Source organism: Gigantopelta aegis, chromosome 13 (genome assembly GCF_016097555.1).
Source record: "Gigantopelta aegis isolate Gae_Host chromosome 13, Gae_host_genome, whole genome shotgun sequence".
In the NCBI taxonomy this organism is placed as follows: domain Eukaryota; kingdom Metazoa; phylum Mollusca; class Gastropoda; order Neomphalida; family Peltospiridae; genus Gigantopelta; species Gigantopelta aegis.
In genome coordinates this window covers 36,702,335-36,715,865 of record NC_054711.1, presented here as the reverse complement: position 1 = coordinate 36,715,865, position 13,531 = coordinate 36,702,335, and positions in this window count along the sequence as shown.

Here is a 13,531-nt window from a genome sequence, read left to right as displayed (position 1 = left end):
TATCGGTAATAAAAAAAATTCCTTTCAAGAAATGTAAATATTCATCAATATCCACAACTGAAAATGTTTGAGATTATAATTGTTTAAAAAAAAAAATCTCTTTACGATAGTCGATATATCATGAAGGTTTTTAAAAACTTTAAAACGTATCGTTTCCTAGCATCAAGAACTTGATTTCAGTATGTTCTGCGTACCTACACACACAGGGCATTAAGTTTGTTGCAATCCCTTACTGCTATTGCTATTGCGTACACAATTATTGAAAATCAATCAAGATTTTATTTTCTCACACGTCCAACACAACTTGGTTTTATTTCTGGTATCTTTTCTAAAGAGCCGTTCTACTGCCCCGTGTTGAGACAAGTGTGTTTAATTAAACTTCAAACATTAAACACGTGAAAATATGGCACACTTGTGTTAAAACACCCACGTTTATCTGCTGTCTGTCAAGTAATTTCTCATTATATTTTGTACGAAATGGCATCCGAGTTCTTATCGTTCACATCCTGATTGCATAATAATGCTTTCCTCACTTTTATGACAGGAGAGGGATTTTTTTAGGATGTTTTTTGGCACTGGGTCTGTAGTCGGTATCCTTCAACGAGTACACGGAAACTGGTAATTTTCCGCCATCCTATTAGGAGAAAATGTAACGTTTAAGACATACAAGTAACTGGGAGATGAGGGTAAAAACAAATCAGACACACGTCACTGTCCATAAAAGTGTACAAATCACACAGGAATACAGACGAAAGTGGAACACACGCAGTCTCGTTTACTAATATTACCACCATCACATTGTATTCACTTTTTATCTTTTCACAAAGCAGACCTATATATTACTAATATTAGCAGCACCTCTCTTGTATTCAAATTTTATGTTTTCACAAAGCAGATATATTCCAGTGTTTGTAATGAAAGGAATAGTGAAATACTTCCACAGTAAGCAGACGGCATTCCATATGCTGTGTGTTGTAGGTAATTCAGCAGGCACATAAAAGCTAAGTATATTAGTGTTATTCAACAAAGCTCAATCAAGAGTTTGCAGAGTATGGGATTGATAACTGGGCCGATTTCACACAAGACCGATTACCCTCTATCACAAAAGTAACTTGATACAATTCACCAAATCACTCAGCTGTTGGCCGTTCTTTCGTTTGCTCCTTGGCATTGAGAAGAAGCCAGTGGGTGATACAAGCTAGATTATAACAGCCTTACCAATGTGATATTTCAAAACACAGTACTGCTTTTACCACCAGTGGAACTGTTATCAACAAGCAAACATAACGTTGTGAAGTCTTGTGCTGCTGAATTGTACAGGACCAATCAGCAGATCTGTGATGTGATCGTTTTGAAAAACGCTGTCATGATTGTGTTATGTACTACACCAGGACTTTATTACCAGTGAGCAAACAGGCTGTAATTTGGTCAAGTCTTCTATCTTTATACTTGAGCAGCATGGCAGATTGTAAGATGTAATGTAATTTCCTTCACCCTTATACGAATCCGATATCTAGAAGCACACTGTAACGATTACTAACAGCAGATTTATTACCGATGAGAAAACAACACTCAGCAATGGTGGAGCTATCATTTTTCTATATTTATACTCCAATAGATACAAGACTGTAACGCAATTACAGCCATACATGAATGCAATATTTGAAGCACACTGTATCAGTTATTGCTGCTGGTGATATTTATTTGTCCCCAGCGAGCCAGCACGTGTACCGTAATCATACAGGCTTCTGTATTCCGGCCCAGTGCACCAGCTGTCTACATAATGCTGTTAATATATTGGCTCCATCTATCTGACCACTGCATACATGTATATACATACACACAATGGCTACAGGTTATGCTTGGATCCCCCCCCCCCCCCACCACACACACACCCCCATGAATATCAGCTATTGGATATCAAACATTTGGTAATTCTGACATACATGTAGTTTTAGAGAGGAAACCCGCTACATTTTTTCATTAGTAGCAAGAGATCTTTTATATGCACTATATACCACAGACAGGATAACACATACCACGGCCGTTGATATACCAGTCGTGGTGCACTGGCCGGAACAAGAAATAGCCCAATGGTCCCACTGATGGGAATCGATCCCAGACCGACCGTGCATTTGGCGAGCACAATACCATTGGGCTATATCCTGCCCTGTAAACTATAGTAGGTTTTCATGTATATTCTGCTTAGTTGCATAATATATGTATATATATATGTATATTCTGCTTAGTTGCATAATATATGTATATATATGTATATTCTGTTTAGTTGCATAATATATGTATATTCTGCTTAGTTGCATAATATATGTATATATATATATGTATATTCTGTTTAGTTGCATAATATATGTATATATATGTATATTCTGCTTAGTTGCATAATATATGTATATATATGTATATTCTGCTTAGTTGCATAATATATGTATATATATGTATATTCTGCTTAGTTGCATAATATATGTATATATATGTATATTCTGCTTAGTTGCATAATATATGTATACTTATGTATATTCTGCTTAGTTGCATAATATATGTATACTTATGTATATTCTGCTTAGTTGCATAATATATGTATATTCTGCTTAGTTGCATAATATATGTATATATATATATGTATATTCTGTTTAGTTGCATAATATATGTATATATATGTATATTCTGCTTAGTTGCATAATATATGTATATATATGTATATTCTGCTTAGTTGCATAATATATGTATATATATGTATATTCTGCTTAGTTGCATAATATATGTATATATATATGTATATTCTGCTTAGTTGCATAATATATGTATATATATGTATATTCTGCTTAGTTGCATAATATATGTATATATATATGTATATTCTGCTTAGTTGCATAATATATGTATACTTATGTATATATATGGGCAGGACATAGCCCAGTGGTAAAGCATTCGCTTGATGCGCAGTCAGTCTGGGATCAATCTCCATCAGTGGGTCCATTGGCTATTTCTCGCTCCAGCCAGTGCTCCACAACTGGTGTAACAAAGACCGTGGTATGTGTTATCCTGTCTGTGGGATGGTGCACATAAAAGATCCCTTGCTGCTAATCGAAAAGAGTAGCCCATGAAGTGGCGATAGCGGGTTTCCTGTCTCAATATCTGTGTGGTCCTTAACCATATGTCTCACGTCATATAACTTTTAATAAAATGTGTTGAGTGTGTCGTTAAATAAAACATTTCCTTCTTCTTCTAATATATATAACATGTCTTGTCCTGTAGAATCATTTTGTACCAGCTCTATTTGGGGCATTTTTGTAAAATAAATATTTATTGACTGATTGATACTGTTCATATGTAACGCTAGACAGTTAGAGAAGAAACCTGCTGCTAACATGAACTGATGATGGGTCTCTTTAACTAATGTCCACAGAAGTCCATTGAGCTATTTCTCGTTCTAGCCAGTGCACCACAACTGGTATATCAAAGGCCGTGGTATGTGCTATCCTGTCTGTGGGATATGCATATAAAAGATCCCTTGTTACTATAATGGAAAAATGTGGCGGGCTTCCTCTCTAAGACTACATGTCAAAATTACCAAATGTTTGACGTCCAATAGCCGATGATTAATAAATCAATGTGCTCTAGTGGTGTTGTTAAACAAAACAAACTTTAACTAACCACAGAAGCTGCAGCCATTATGGTGGCACTGATTGGATTTTTTCTCGTTCCAATCTGGAAAAAGGCCATGGTATGTGTTTTCCTGTCTGTTGGAAAATGCATATAAAAGATCCCTTTCTGCATTAAGAAAAATGTAGCGGGTTTCCTCTGATGACTATGAGTCCGAATTACCAAATGTTTGACATCCAATAACCAATGATAAATTAATCAATGTGCTCTAGTGGTGTTGTTAAACAAAACACACTTTATTATGTTGACCGGTGGTCACCTTGGATATATTACCAATCAGAATGAATTAATCATGGTAGTGGCAGCTTGGCTGGAGAAAAAGGAAAGAAACTCAAAGCCTTAAATCTCGGGTTTCATTAAGAAAAACCTTCAGTGTACCTCAATAGAAGCTGGAATCAGACCCTGGAAACATCAGTTACAATGTTTATAATTAGTTTCTGTGCTCGCTGATCACAGCTGCACATTTACCTTAATGAGGTGTCTCAGTATAGAGTCTTTGATTCCCTACCCATGTACAGCGGTCGAGAGTTCTACTGCTGTCTGGTGGGTCACAGGATCAATCACCCTCATGGGGGGGCATGATTTAGCTCAGTCGGTTGAATGCTCACTTGAGGTGCTTGCGTCACAGAATCGAACCACCTCAGTGGATTCATTCAACTGATTGGGGGTTTTCCCATTCCAACCATTGTACCACAACCGGTCAAAGGCCATGGTATGTGCTTTTTTGTCAGTAGGAAAGTGCATATAAAAGATCCCTTGCTGTATTAAGAAAAATGTAGCGGGTTTCCTCTGATGACTATGTGTCAGAATTGGGAAATGTTTGGCATCTGTTAGCTGATAATTAATTAATCAGTGTGCTCTAGTGGTGTCGTTAAACATAACAAACAAACAATAATGATTTCCCTAGAAATTAGTGGACCAAACACTTTTGGGGCATTTTCACCATTTTTCGGGGCACTTGTTTTTCATTAAAAATACTCCAAAATTAATTGAAATAAACATTAATGTAATTTATGTGCTTGCTTTAATAAATGAATGGCAAAAGATATAAAAGACATATTTTATTAATTAATAATACCTTTTTTTGGTGTTTTATAAAGGCAGTTTTAGAATTAATTGCTGAAAAAGGCTTGTTTAATCTCAGGGCAGCATGGTGCTGGTTACGGGAAGATGGTGATAGACTATTGAGGCATGGTGCTGCACCATGCTAAAACAAGCTAGGGAAAACACTAAACAATAACCCTCAGAAGACTTCCAAGGATTTTTTTTTTTACCAGCCTCGGTGGTGTCATGGTTAAGCCATCAGTCTACAGACTGGTAGGTAATGGGTTCGGATCCCAGTCAAGGCATGGGATTTTTTATCCAGATACTGACTCCAAACCCTGAGTGAGTGCGCCGCAAGGCTCAATGGGTAGGTGTAAACCACTTGCATCGACCAGTGATCCATAACTGGTTCAACAAAGGCCATGGTTTGTGCTATCCTGCCTGTGGGAAGCGCAAATAAAAGATCCCTTGCTGCTAATCGGAAAGAGTAGCCCATGTAGTGGCGACAGCGGGTTTCCTCTCAAAATCTGTGTGGTCCTTAACCATATGTCTGACGCCCAGCCACAGGACTGGTACATTAAATTCTTTGGTTCAGGTAGTGTGTTCTGTCTCTGGGAATGTGTGTATATAAAAGATCCCTGGCTACTTTAACAGTAAAAGCAGGCATGTGTATAGGGGAAGGGTTTCAGGGTCAAAACCCCTCCCTGCTGAAGCACAATTTCTTTATTTTCAATACATTTTCCTCAACCCCCCCTAAAAACATCACTTACCACAGTCTAGACCTGCCCTTGCTGTAATTCCTGCCCTATCTATGGGAGTGTATACATATAAAAGATCCCTTGCTGCTTTAATGGTAGGAGCAGGTATGTTGGGGGGGTGGGGTGGTTGGAGGTAAAAACTCATCTCTGCTCTAACACAATTTCTTCTTTTTTTCAATACATCTTCATGGCAAACATGTCTCGGACCCACTAAAAACTTCACTTGCCAGTCTAGACCCAGCCCTGATACAACTAGACCCAGCCCTGATACAATCTAGACCCAGCCCTGATACAACTAGACCCAGCCCTGATACAGTCTAGACCCAGCCCTGGTACAGTCTAGACCCAGCCCTGGTACGGTCTAGACCCAGCCCTGGTACGGCCTAGACCCATCCTGGTACGGCCTAGACCCACCCTGGTACGGCCTAGACCCACCCTGGTATGGCCTAGACCCACCCTGGTACGGCCTAGACCCAGCCTGGTACGGCCTAGACCCGCCCTGGTACGGCCTAGACCCGCCCTGGTACGGCCTAGACCCGCCCTGGTACGGCCTAGACCCGCCCTGGTACGGCCTAGACCCGCCCTGGTACGGCCTAGACCCACCCTGGTACGGCCTAGACCCAGCCTGGTACGGCCTAGACCCAGCCTGGTACGGCCTAGACCCACCCTGGTACGGTCTAGACCCACCCTGGTACGGCCTAGACCCACCCTGGTACGGCCTAGACCCACCCTGGTACGGCCTAGACCCACCCTGGTACGGCCTAGACCCAGCCTGGTACGGCCTAGACCCAGCCTGGTACGGCCTAGACCCAGCCTGGTACGGCCTAGACCCAGCCTGGTACGGTCTAGACCCAGCCTGGTACGGTCTAGACTCACCCTGGTACGGCCTAGACCCACCCTGGGCCTAGACCCACCCTGGTACGGCCTAGACTCACCCTGGTACGGCCTAGACTCACCCTGGTACGGCCTAGACCCAGCCTGGTACGGTCTAGACCCAGCCTGGTACGGCCTAGACTCACCCTGGTACGGCCTAGACCCAGCCTGGTACGGCCTAGACCCAGCCTGGTACGGCCTAGACTCACCCTGGTACGGTCTAGACCCAGCCTGGTACGGTCTAGACCCACCCTGGTACGGCCTAGACCCACCCTGGTACGGCCTAGACCCACCCTGGTACGGCCTAGACCCAGCCCTGGTACGGCCTAGACCCAGCCCTGGTACGGTCTAGACCCAGCCCTGGTACGGTCTAGACCCACCCCTGGTACGGTCTAGACCCAGCCCTGGTACGGTCTAGACTCACCCTGGTACGGTCTAGACCCAGCCCTGGTACGGTCTAGACTCACCCTGGTACGGTCTAGACCCAGCCTGGTACGGCCTAGACTCACCCTGGTACGGTCTAGACCCAGCCCTGGTACGGTCTAGACCCACCCTGGTACGGTCTAGACTCAGCCTGTGTAAAATTCCTGCACATGCCCCACGAGAAGCCCATCAGAAGGAAGGAAGGAAATTGTTTATTTAATGACGCACTCAACACATTTTATTTACGGTTTATATGGCGTCGGACATATGGTTAAGGACCACACAGATATTGAGAAAGGAAACCCGCTGTCGCCACTTCATGAGCTACTCTTTTTGATTAGCAGCAAGGGATCTTTTATATGCACCATCCCACAGACAGGCTAGCACATACCACGGCCTTTGATGTACCAGTCGTGGTGCACTGGCTGGAACGAGAAATAGCCCAATGGGCTCACTGACAGAGATCGATCCCACACCGAATGCACATTAAGCGAGCGCTTTACAACTGGGCTATGTCCTGCCCCACTCCCCATCAGCAGGTTGCACCTCTATGTCAATCTGAGAGTGCAGTTAGTTCGAGATCTTGACAACTTTTCTAAGATTTATAATCTTCCTTGTACTGTTGAGTTATTTTTGCTATCAAAACATTACATTACACTTAAAGAGTTTACAAACAGGTAATATAATATAGAAAGGTAAATAAAGTAAAATTGTTTGGCAGTTTGAGGTTTCTTTTTTCTTTTCTGTTTTTTCATTACTTCTAAAATTCTTCCACAAACTAACCCAATTGTTCTCACACATATAAATACAAGTTAAAAGCCAGGGCTTCTAGATTATGGTAGCCTCACTTCCATGGCTAGTGATATTCAGTGTCTGGCTAGTAAATAACTACTATAAGTAGCCCGACGGCTAGTGGGAAAAAAACCCTTGTCAAATGCTGCATTTATATATTTTGTAAATATGAATATCCTTCTCCCTCTTTCCACCCTCAATCTAAGGATTTTTAACCTCCATCTCCCTCTTTAGGTGACATATCTGATTATTACTATCAGTAAAATTATATTTATTTAAAGTAGGGCTAGTGAATTTTTAATTGTGGCTAGTACATTTTTAAAATTACTGATCCCATGGCTAGTGGAATTTTATAAAATTCTAGAAGCTCTTTTGATCTCACATAATTTGATGGGGTTTATAGAGCCATTTAATATGAGGTAATATAAAAAGTAAAACTGTGTTAACTATCAACAGGCTTATAACATGGCCATGAGCGGGATGTAGCCCAGTGGTAAAGTGCTCGCCTGATGCGCGGTCGACCTAGGATCGATTCCTGTTGGTGGCTCCATTGGGCTATTTCTCGTTCCAACTACCACGACTGGTACATCAAAGGCTGTGGTATGTGCAATCCTATCTGTGGGATGGTGCATATAAAAGATCCCTTGCTACTAATGGAAAAAAGTAGCGGGTTTCATTTCTAAGACTAAATGTCGTAGTTACCAAATGTTTGACATCCAATATCCGATGATTAATAAATCAATGTTCTCTGTTGGTGTTGTTAAAGAAAACTAACTTTTAACTTGAATACGACGTACCGTAATAGAAAGTAAAACCGTGTTAACTATCAACAAGCATTATAACAGGAGACCCAACGATTCTCGTTTTCAGTTAAATGTTTATTGATATGGATTGTTCACTTTGTAATTCAGCTGTAAATAATTTGACAACAAACAGATATTTAAAACCACACCCACAAACACAACCCACTTGTTTCTGTGCAGGTAAATGTAGTGTGAGCTTTCAGCTTCAAGGTTAGAATGATTTAAACAAGTTTATAATGTTGTGGTCTTTATGGTATGAATGAATGAATGAATGAATGAATGAATGAATGAATGAATGAATGAATGAATGAATGAATGAATGAATGAGTGAATATGAATGAATGAATGAATGAATTATGCACGCATGCATGCATGAATTAATTAATAAATTAATTAATGAAAAAACAAACAAATGAATGCATGAATGAATGAATGAATGAATGAATAAAAAAAATGAATGAATGAATGAATGAATTAACAAAAATTTAAATGAATGCATGAACGAATGAATGAATGAATGAATGAATGAATGAATGAATGAATGAATGAATGGATGAATGCATGAATGCATGAATGGATGAATGCATGAATGCATGAATGAATGAATAAATGAATGAACAAAAAAAGCCCACAAAGAATGAATGAATGAATGAAAAAACAAACAAATGAAAATGAATGAATGAATTAATTAATTAATTAATGAAGAACGAATGCTTAATGACATCGTAGCATGATAAATATATCAACTACTGGATGTGACACACAGGTAAATATGTGCAATAATGATGAATGATTCATATCAACAGAATTAGTGCCCTATTGTGTCCACTTGTCAGAAAAGAGCTGAACTATTACTATAGAAGGTCACCTCTTTACAAAGCGAACACCATCCGTAAACAGGTTTGTTCAGGTGTGACACGTTCACAGCATCATCACAATAGAACTCAGCATAGCCGACTAATTACTGGTAATGTGTGAATACATTATTTATTGTACTTTACATTCACAAGTGTTTGAAAATCTGCTTCTCTGTAACCCCACCTCCAACCTAACCTTTTGATAGTAATGGTACAGATCTATATCAGTGTAATAAAATATTACATATGATACAACCCTACAACCCTACCTCCACCCTACAGTTGTTATAATAATGGTATAGACCTAGTGTAATAAAATCTTATCCATGTATGTCATATACAACCCTATACCCCTACCTACACCCCTACCCTTCATGATAATTATGGTACAAACATAGTGTAATAAAAATCTTATATGTTATATCCAACCCTATACCCGTACCTACACCCCTACCCTTCATGATAATTATGGTACAAACATAGTGTAATAAAAATATTATATGTTATATCCAACCCTATACCCCTATACCTACACCCCTACCCTTCATGATAATTATGGTACAAACATAGTGTAATAAAAATATTATATGTTATATCCAACCCTATACCCCTATACCTACACCCCTACCCTTCATGATAATTATGGTACAAACATAGTGTAATAAAAATATTATATGTTATATCCAACCCTATACCTACACCCCTACCCTTCACAATAATTATGGTACTGACATAGTGTAATAAAAATCTTAAATGTTATATCCAACCCTATACCCGTACCTACACCCCTACCCTTCATGATAATTATGGTACTGACATAGTGTAACAAAATCTTATATGTTATATCCAACCCTATACCCGTACCTAAACCCCTACCATTCATGATAATTATGGTACTGACATAGTGTAATAAAATTGTATATGTTATATCCAACCCTATACCCGTACCTAAACCCCTACCATTCATGATAATTATGGTACTGACATAGTGTAATAAAATTGTATATGTTATATCCAACCCTATACCCGTACCTAAACCCCTACCATTCATGATAATTATGGTACTGACATAGTGTAATAAAAATCTTATACCGTATAACCGGAAATTTTCGTGGTCTTAATTTTTCATGGTTTGGGGTATAAAAACATTTCAAGGTTTCTTATTTTCGTTGTTTGCCAAATCTAAATTGAAAGTGATTTTATTTTCGAGTTTTAGCAAGTCTAGTTGCGAGAATACTTGCTATTGTTGATTAAAGTTTCACTTCGGCTGCCAGATCTCTACAGACAGGGAATACTCTTCGAAGACATGGACAACTACACCATCCACAGAGTACTGAAGATCATCGCTGGCGCCCATTATGTCGAGCTAGCTAAGACCTTGCTATTCCACCGTTGGAGGAAACTGGTGCCACAGTTCAACGCCAAGCATTTCATCTCGTCCCCGTAGTCGCCAACCATTCCAACCATTTTTTTTTTTTTTTTTTTTTTTTTTTTTTTTTTTTTTTTTTTTTTGTAAACAGTCCAACGCACTTTATTTTGGCAGCCCGTCTAAATTGCTCAAATCACCTTAAAACCCTTTCGGTCGAGCAGTCTAATTTTGTTCTTTGGACTTAAATTTTTATCCAGACATGAGTTGTATGAATGAGCTCATTTTGGCTTTAGGTCTTTGACCTAACTACTAAATTCGTATTCCAAATTTCGCTCACCTTAAACTCACACGCCCCCCCCCCCCCCCCCCCCCCGCCCAGACCATTTAGATTGGACTTTAAACTTTTAGACCTCCGTTCAAAATTATATGTCGAAATTATTCTCTTTTTTTTAATATTATTAAATAGTCCGATCCTCTCTTCTTTCTCTTATTTATTTTTGGACTGTCCATCTAAAATGCTCCAAATTATATAAATAATCGGCCGAGCAGTCAATTCTTTTTATTTTTGGCTTGTAACTTTTTATTTAATTTTTTTTTTTTAATTCTATTAACTTTTTTACTAATAGCTATATCGGAGGTCGGACTCTGGATGGGCGTGTTCGAAACCCTAGTGGTATATGGACACGTTAAATTGTTATCTATCTATCTATCGGCTGCCAGTTGTTCGATACTACCGACGTGTAAAGTTAAACAATAGAACAGTCACCTGTAGCCTAATTGGCCACTGTGATACCCGGTATGCTATTCGACAGACAACTGATCACAGTCTTTGATTTTGTGTAAAGCCAATTACGACGTATGTGTGAACAAAGCACTTAAGGACGCCATGAAGTCTAATTTTACCACATGGTATTCAAAGCGGGTTTCCCTGGCTATGAAACACGGCGAAGTTGTAACAGACATTAAGATCGAAATGCGTACTTCGGCGATAAAACCAATTCATGCAAGGTGGATTATAAAAGTTATGGCAGAATTAAAAATACGCCAGGAAATGTTGAAATCTGCATTCATCCACCCCAGAATCTCTGATGCAGTGCGGGCGGACATTGACAAAAACAATATATGAAATTTAAAAATATTTCATTATATTCTACAAACAATGAGATTCATGCAATAACTTTAAAAAAAAATCTAACTTGTTGTTTTGACTATACTATTCTCTTGTTGTATCCGGTGGACTGCGCATGACAGGAAATAAAATGTTCCGGTAAATTGTCAGTGTGTTATGGTTTTCACAATAAATATTTTAGTTAGAATTGTTGATTTTTTCAAATATTTTCAAGGATTTATATTTTCGATGCTGACTACTTACCCTCGAAACCCACGAAAATAAAAATCCTCGAAAATTTCCGGTTATACGGTATGTTATATCCAACCCTATACCCGTACCTACACCCCTACCCTTCATGATAATTATGGTACTGACCTAGTGTAATAAAAATCTTATATGTTATATCCAACCCTACACCCGTACCTACACCCCTACCCTTCATGATAATTATGGTACTGACATAGTGTAATAAAATTGTATATGTTATATACAACCCTACACCCATACCTACACCTCTGTCCTTTATGATAATTATGGTACTGACATAGTGTAATAAAATTGCATATGTTATATACAACCCTACACCCGTACCTACACCCCTACCCTTCATGATAATTATGGTACAGTGTAATAAAATATTGCATGGTTTACAGTAAGAAGATTTTTCACCGTAAGTGTGGGATTAAGGAAACACAGATTGGATCATTTATGAAGCATGATAGTGGTTACCAAACACAGAAATCAATACGACACTAATTCACAGCAGGTATAGGGCTTGAGGGAGAATTCTACATTCATATGAGCATGCTGCCGCGATCCATCGCACATTGTAGTTCAGCAATCAGGTTACAATTAAGGCTGGAAGGTCCCCAGTTTTTACCCTGGTAGTGGCTCCAATTTGAGGCATTAAAATTAGTCATAGTTCACAATATTTGTCGTTTTAGTCTTACAGTTCGATGCACTGTTTTTCAATTTGAATACCACGGTTTATTTAAAAAATATTTTTTAAATGATATATGTTGGGAATCCTAATGACATGATTAAGCAATTGGCCAATTACAGAGCTCAATTCCCCTGCATGTGACAAGTTTGCATAAGCTATCCACAATCCAACATACTATCATGTTACAATGGTATAAATGGTTTTTTGGGGGTTTTTTGTAGTTAAGACATATATTTATCTTTTAGTTTTTCTTTTTTATATGATACACTATTTACAATTATTAAAAAAAATTACCATTAATAATAAGTTTTTTTGCTCTTATTTTTTCTCTTTTTCTTTAAACAATATTTATTGACGTTTGTTTTAACGTTTGGGATTGACCAACAGGTGAATCCTATATTAAGGTCTCTTCCTACATTTGACAATTACAAATACTACATGGTATGAATGTGTGATAACTGGCCACCTTCCCTGCTTTGGCTGTAGCAGACAGCATCAGCGCCTTCTCCTCTCCCCCCCCCCCCCCACACCCCGAAGAAGGAGGCGCCCTTGCACCTACCAGTCGTCCGTGAGCTCCTGGACACAGGTGCTGACTTGCCGACCGCCGGCAGATCGAACTTAAGAACCCCAGAGAGGTCACCTCCACCCTACACCCATCCTGTTCCCTCACATTCTCTTGCGCTCAGCGTCATAAGACAGTTTCTTAAAACTTCCCCCACATGGCGGGAGACCAAGTGACACAGACGTCACACTGCCACTCATGTGTATCAAAATACATCAACCTTTTTAAGACACACACCCTCGGCACACCCAACCAGCCGGTTAGAGCTGGAGGAAGCCGTATTCGACATCCTAAACCCGAACACAATCCCCA